Genomic DNA, 7500 nt, shown 5'->3' on the forward strand with positions numbered 1-7500 from the left:
ATGCAGTATGTATCCCATCTAGCACTGCTCACAGGTTCACAGTGGTGGATGTGGTTTTTCACCAAGGGATACGTTACGAAGGGCGGTCTGAACCCATCGTAAGCTGTCCCTTGGCGATGCGCTCCGTTCATCCCGTTATAGTTTTAGCTCGATTAGAGCAAAATTACACTTCTAAAAAGGAGAGTTGCAATAGGAGGAGTTATAGCAGGGATCATGGTAATGGCAAGCGTCATAGAAATTGTAGTCGCATCTCACCTCCCTCAACCTTTCACATAGCTGTGCTTATCTAATTCATGACAGGATGACCTCCAGGAGGTCAACACACCTAGACGTTGTCTACTCCAGAATAACCATCCTTTGTCCTATTGTCCCTGCAAGAATTACCGCCTTTTCTCATGTCACGTGTCTGTATTCTCGACCACTGTTGATGATGTCCGCCATTTAATATGACGTGTACAATGGGTTAGCCAATCACATCCCTGGAAGCGTCATACCTGTGTTGCTTTGAATATAAGGCTGCGCAAGACCAGACTTGGGCACTTCACTTAGATAAACCACTCACGTGCGTTGTCCTGAAGTCCTTGCGCTCGTATGTTTTCTCAATAAACCAGACTTAACCTGTTTGAATCTTGAATCGAATCTTGGCAAATCCTTTTTGACTAGATCAGTTAAAAATCTTCTACACAAGTCAATTGGGTTTTCTATTCTCGTCGTTTCCTTGTGAGAGGACACAGTCTTTCTCCTCATTCACCAAACTTTTTTACATAATGAAGACAAACCCTCCGGCAGAAAACGTTTTCCTGTGACATGTACAGCGCACAAATAATTGAGCTGCCAAGCGCACGACCCGCTCCTGGCAACACTCATCTCTCCGTCCTCATATTACCAATTACATATTCCACGCTGTCATCCTGTCCGCCCTTTTCAACATCCCCCTCTTTATTTGCAAACTTTACGAGGCAAATGAAGGCAAAATATAGACGTATTTGACTTCTGACCAAAGCCCTTGCCGGCGATTGAAAACCGTGATCTCTCAACAATGACCCAGACATGGAGCAGGGGGGGGGGGGCTTGGGGTGTGGGTGGGGGGCGGATTTTTTAATGCATTAAATTTAATTAGCACCATGATTTCTATTTGACTACAACCCATTATCCTCGGCAGATAAACGTGCATGCTGCAACGTGCATGTGCTCACCTCGCTAACCCAGACGCCAGAATGATGGATGTAAATAATTGATGGATTATTAAAATTGTTCAAAAGGCAGACGGGGCCAGGGTTGAGGCTGAGGCTGCCATAGTAGCCCCCCCCCCCCTCCCACACGCACCTCCATCTCCCACCTCCTCCTCCTCATCCTCCTCCTCCCAGCTAAACGCACAGGAACAAAGACCAGAGTGTTTCATCCATCTAGCTGGAGGCTGATGGGAGGATTGTACCAGTAGCGAGCCGTGGGCTGTGTGTGTCTGACAAGAGACAGTCTGGCTGTGATAAAAGATTCATGGAGCTAGAGGAGAACGGGCTGTCAGTACTCTACCTGCTCAGTGTGCTGACGGCATGGGAGGATTGCAAAAGCAAAATGGAGCACAACATTCTGGAGACTTGCGGGAACCCTTGAGTGAATCATCGGCTATAAGCCAATCAGTCAGTGAATCTGCTGTTATGATTTATTGTGAGCCCGGGGAAATTAGACATTAGTAATCATTCTATTTTCTGCTCTATTCACAGGAGAGCGCCACGCTCTCCATGATGAAGATGCATGGTCGCCCGGCCTTTCATGTGATTAGTGTCTTGTTTTCAAGATGACCAGCCGACCAATGAAGCCACACAACCTTTGATGTTTGAGACCAGTGGAATGCCACTGTCTGAAGCTCCGCCCACGACCCCATGGATCTCCACCTCCATCTGTCCACTCCCCCTGCTGCCCCTGGCAACTGTTACCATGACCACTATGCCAGGGAGCGGAGCACCAAGAAACCTTATAGTTATTACAGGCTCTCTAACCGGGGTCAGAGGTCATCGAGCAGCCAGGGGCTATGGTCATACCCTGGCTTCGACGGTCATAAACACAAACAACCTATCAAGACTTAGTTTAGGTACACCAGTCTGTCTGAGAGAGAGAGAGAGAGAGAGAGAGGAAGGGAGGGAGAGAGAGAGAGAGAGAGAGAGAGAGAGAGGAAGGGAGGGAGAGAGAGAGAGAGAGAGAGAGGAAGAGAGAAAGAGAGAGAGAGGCAGGGACCGACAGAAAAAAAGCCAGAGAAAGTGAGAGAGATGATCCATGAGCCAAGACCCAAACATTCACCCAGGGCCGTGCTGGCCATCTGTAGGTTCTGGAGAATCACAGAACGGCCGCCGGTGACAACGGCCGCCGGCCCCCAGGTGGCCGCCAGGCTAACTGGCCAGTCGACAAATCTCTCAGCACCCCCCCCCGTTGATAAATCGCTCAGCACCCCCCCATCGACAAATCAAAAACATGGCTATATATACAGAGGCGGCTGGATCAGACTCCAGGGGGATTTACAGACATTTACAGTGATTTACAGTGTGTGTGTGTGTGTGTGTGTGTGATTGTCATGTCGCCCATGTCAGCCCATTGCATGCGTGTGTTGTGTCGTGTGACAAATAAAGCCTTCTTCTTCTTCTTCTTCTTCTTCTTGTATGATTGGCTACAGATACTGTAGTAATATGGGTGTATCTTGAGGGGTATATTTATTAGGGTACCGGGGGTGAGACCTCACTTTTACCGGGATGCTTTTCATGGACAACACTGTTGTCCTGCTTGTAAAACTATCCCTGTATGCAAAGGATATGGATACAACTTATTTATGCTGATGGAGAAACACGGCTATATCTTTTTAGAGTTTATTAGAATAATATTCCAGACAAAGGGCAATTAAGACCAGAAGGGCAATCGCCTGAAAGGTTCCTTAATGAGGTCACTGTCTGTTGATCTCTGGACTTAACTCGTAGCTATACTCAGCACAACAGCACCTTATACTGTAGGTATACTTACACCTACCTACATTCTGTACATAAACATGTGGATCTACATATCTGTAATATATTCTATACATAGTACACACACCAATACTCTCGCTAGATTCAGATCCGTATCTATTTAAATCAACGGCACAATTTTATCTGTAGTATACGGTATACTGTATGTGTGTGTGTGTGTGTGTGTGTGTGTGTGTGTGTGTATATATATATATATATATATATATATATACATAGTATTTGGTTTATATATCAAATTGTTGTACTTACTTTTTTGTTACATTGCTCATTGTGCACATTTAAATATTTCACTGCTCATAGTACTAGTATGGCGTGGCATGTGAGCGATGTAACAAATGAAACTGACAAAAGATTAACATTTGCTACATCGGAGAATGCCCACTATTCACGTATGGCATTTGTATGGTCAAAATAGTGAATGCATGATAACTATTGTTATGCTACTCCTCTGCAAAGGTTATCATACAGTATCAATAAATAATGTGGACATACCGAATATATGAAGAAGAAAATAGCCCAACCCAGATGACACCCGTGGGTGGTCTGGCTCACGGACTGAGAGAGAGGCAGAGACAGACAGAAAAACATCCAGAGAGAGAGAGAGAGAGAGGGGGGGGGGAGGGGGAGAGAGGGAGAGAGAGAGAGGGAGGGAGAGAGAGAGAGAGAGAGAGAGGCAGACAGACAGACAGAAAAACATCCAGAGAGAGAGAGAGAGAGAGGCAGAGACAGACAGAAACACATCCAGAGAGAGAGAGAGAGAGAGAGGGGGGGGGGGGAGAGAGAGAGAGAGGGGGGGGGAGAGGGAGAGAGAGAGAGAGAGAGAGAGAGAGAGGGGGAGAGGGGGAGAGGGGGGAGAGGGGGAGAGAGGGAGAGAGAGAGAGAGAGAGAGAGAGAGGGGGAGAGAGGGAGAGAGAGAGAGAGAGAGGGGGGGAGGGGGAGAGAGGGAGGGAGAGAGAGAGAGAGACAGAGAGAGAGAGGGGGAGAGGGGGAGAGAGAGAGAGAGAGAGGGAGAGAGGGAGAGAGAGAGAGAGAGAGGAGACTGGATTTAAAGGAGGCCTTTCCCCTCCAGATGCCTGCTCTGCTCGCTCCAGTCATGGGCCTCGGCAGGGCGAGTGAGGGGACGTGGGTCTACACCGTCAAATCCAACCGTCTGAGGATTACATCCCTGGCCGAATATTTTAAATGCAACCTGGAAGAAATCTGTTGGCTTATTATCTTAAGCCCTATAATGATGGTGTACTCTCCGTATGCTCTGTAACACACACACACACACACACACAAACACACACACATACACACACACACACACACACACACTAAGGTTAATATGGTTAGGTTAACCCTCCTACGAGAAGCACCTGTCTGTCAATCTGTCTGCTGGGGATGCACCTGTCTGTCTGCTGGGGATGCACCTGTCTGTCTGCTGGGTTCTAATACTGTCTGGAGCAGCGTTAATGCCCCGTAAAACCAAATCCCCCTCCAAGTCCCACTTTCTCTCTCTCTCTCTCTCTCTCTCTCTCTCTCTCTCTCTCTCTCTCTCTCTCTCTCTCTCTCTCTCTCTCTCTCTCTCTCTCACACACACACACACACACACACACACACACACACACACACACACACACACACACACACACACACACACACACACACTCCTTCTCTCTTGCACTCTTTCTCTCTCTTTCTCACTCACTCTTAATCCTTTGTGTCACCATGGTGATATGTAAACAATGACCCTCTCACACACTCAGGCATACACACACACACACACACACACACACAAACACACTAAGCCAACTCTATAGTGTGCTAGTACAGTAGCAACACATACAGTACACAAGTCCCATACTGTATGAGTGTCATGAAACGGTCCTAGCAAGCACCAGTAGCAATAGGCTCTGTGCACCAGCTCCACTACTTCCTGAAAGGAAGTGGGCATCTTTATTTCCTGTCCTATATGATTGGATTAAGTGATTGATCAGGTGTGCGACACACCCAGCGCACACCTGATAAATCACTAAATCCAATAGTATAGGACAGGAAATAAAGATGTCCACTTCCTTTCAGGAAGTAGTGGAGCTGGTGCACAGAGCCTATCATCCTCTCCGTTGAGAAGACTCCGGGGGGTGGGGGAGGGGTCCAACCAGAATGACTAGGATCACTGTCAGTCAACATAATGGAGTTTAGAGAGTGGTGGCCCACACTGACAACAGGGAACCACCCTGGGAGGAGTCAAAAAAGAGATGTAACAATAACCAGTATGATGATAAACCGGGGTAAAATCCCATTACATTTATCGGAATAAAATGATCATTACTAGAAATGGTGCTCGGAGAGCGCAGACCTCCGCCTGTGGTTTCTGTGATTGTGTGCGTGTGCACATGGAGTTTTGTTTTTATTCGTGGACCCGGCCCGTGATTCGGATCCGCTCCAATGAGTTCTAAGGTGTGTTCTAAGGTGTGTTCTAAGGTAGGTTCTAAAGTGGGTTCTAAGGTGGGTTCTAAGGTGGGTTCTAAGGTGGATTCTAAGGTGGGTTTTAAGGTGAAAATCCGTACAGTAGTTTTTGCATAATTCTGGTCTAAATAATGAGTGGAAGTGAATGGCCGCAATACCGCAATAATACTGATAACCCTGATCATTTTGGTTCTGTCATTTTTACGTGAAATGTTCATAGTGTTACATCTCTAGGTCAGAGTTCACTAACATCAGGGTGGGGTCACAGTTCATATGAGGACACCTCATACAGCAGGACAGATGTGCTGCCAGATGTTTCCTGGTTTAACAGACACAGGGCAATGTGGCGCCCTCCCAAACCTGCACCAGTGGCATAGGAAACATGCAGCCTATTTGTTTCTATTTGTGTTTGTGTGTGTGCATGTGTGTGTGTATGCGTGTACACGTGTGTATGTGTGTGTGGCCATGTGTTATGTGTGTCTGTGTGTGCATGGGTGTGTTTGTATCACGGATCTTAATCTAAGTCCCATTAAATTAATTGCAGAGTCATTATTATTCAGCACATCTTTCACAGAACACTAGCTCCACGCAACAACATATAGTAACATAGATAGAACTATATATTAATGCGTTTAGAGATTTACCTCCGCCCCAGTGACAGAGCTGGGCGAGAGGTAATGTTTTCAGTGGCATGTGTTGGTTGGTTGGTTGGTTGGTTCTTTAGCAGGATTATACAAAAAACTACCAGACCTATTTTCATTCAATTTGGTGGAGGTTTAGTAGTTTAAGTTTAAGTACTTAGAACTAGGGATGTCCCCGATCCGATCATTTAATATTGAGTATCGGCCGATCCGAGTCCTTCCCAATCCGATTTTTTTGGTAAAAGAATAAGATGAATTTCCACTCCTAGGGATTAATAAAGGTTTATTTTATGTTGCCTTATTGTGTAAAGTATTTAAAATGTGATAGAGCTCTTATTGCAACTAAAAAAGTATAATTGTTTTTAAGACTTTTAATTTGGAATTCCTTAACAGCTACCAGAGAATGTGTGTGGCTACACACAGCGCTTCCTAGAAGAGCAACTGGTAATGTCCTCATTTTAAACCGCAAAAATGTCCCAACTGCAGCTATTCAGAGATTTTGTCAACGCGTGATTAGCACCGGCAGCTTTGGAGATATTTGAGCTGCATGAAATAACGCTTGCAGAGTGCCAAGAAGAAATCTATCAATCCAGAGAGAAAATGCAACTGCAAAGTAAAGAATGTTGGACATTGTTGACTAAGATAATATATTAACAAGATCAAGCTGCATCAAACATGTTCTATATTTATACCCTCATCTGCTGTGGTTAAGAGTCACTATTCCATGTTCTTAATTGAATTGACCCAGTATTCTCTATAACTGTTAGCTTGAGGCTAGCATCCAAGTGTGTAGGCTACTTATGTAAGCTAGCTAGATTAGACTGTGTACTGTGTTGTAGTTTTGGACATGATCACTGCATCATGTTCACAAGCAACTTTTTAAAAGGCAGTGCAGAGCGCCTCGCATTCTGCGCCCTGCAAACGTGTTCCGTCTGAAAGAGGCCTTTTTAGCTCTGATCTCTGGATTGGTACAGAAGCTCAAATGCCCCACTTAACTCGCAGACTTTGATCATGCTTAAAAATAAAAACGCCTTGATCGGCCCCTGAACTCGATCTCAAAGATTGGATTGTGACATACCTACTTAGAACCCATTACACTTTTAAGCAGATCCGAATCACGTTCGACCTTTCACCTCCATTAATTTTTTGGACAGATTCAGAAGTAAAAAATTCCTCCCATTCATGTCAAAGGGGGGAATTGACAGTAAATCCCCATATCTCCACACAGGAAGGTCCCAGAGACACAGGGTTTGGACTGGCATAAAGCTTCCGTGTCCTCGAAGGTCACAGAGACACAGGGTTTGGACTGGCATAAAGCTTCCGTGTCCTCGAAGGTCACAGAGACACAGGGTTTGGACTGGCATAAAGCTTCCGTGTCCTCGCACGCACGTGCG

The 7500-nt window shown here is 45.8% G+C and overlaps 1 protein-coding gene across 1 annotated transcript in view; it reads right to left on the bottom strand.

Annotated features, from left to right (window-relative positions):
• Positions 1-7500, bottom strand: part of cadpsa (Ca2+-dependent activator protein for secretion a) — a gene marked incomplete at both ends in the record, with an annotated part of 105015 nt that overhangs the window by 88736 nt on the left and 8779 nt on the right. The window lies entirely within an intron of this gene.

The sequence above is a fragment of the Borostomias antarcticus genome (genome assembly GCF_949987555.1).
Source record: "Borostomias antarcticus genome assembly, chromosome: 7".
Classification (NCBI taxonomy): domain Eukaryota; kingdom Metazoa; phylum Chordata; class Actinopteri; order Stomiiformes; family Stomiidae; genus Borostomias; species Borostomias antarcticus.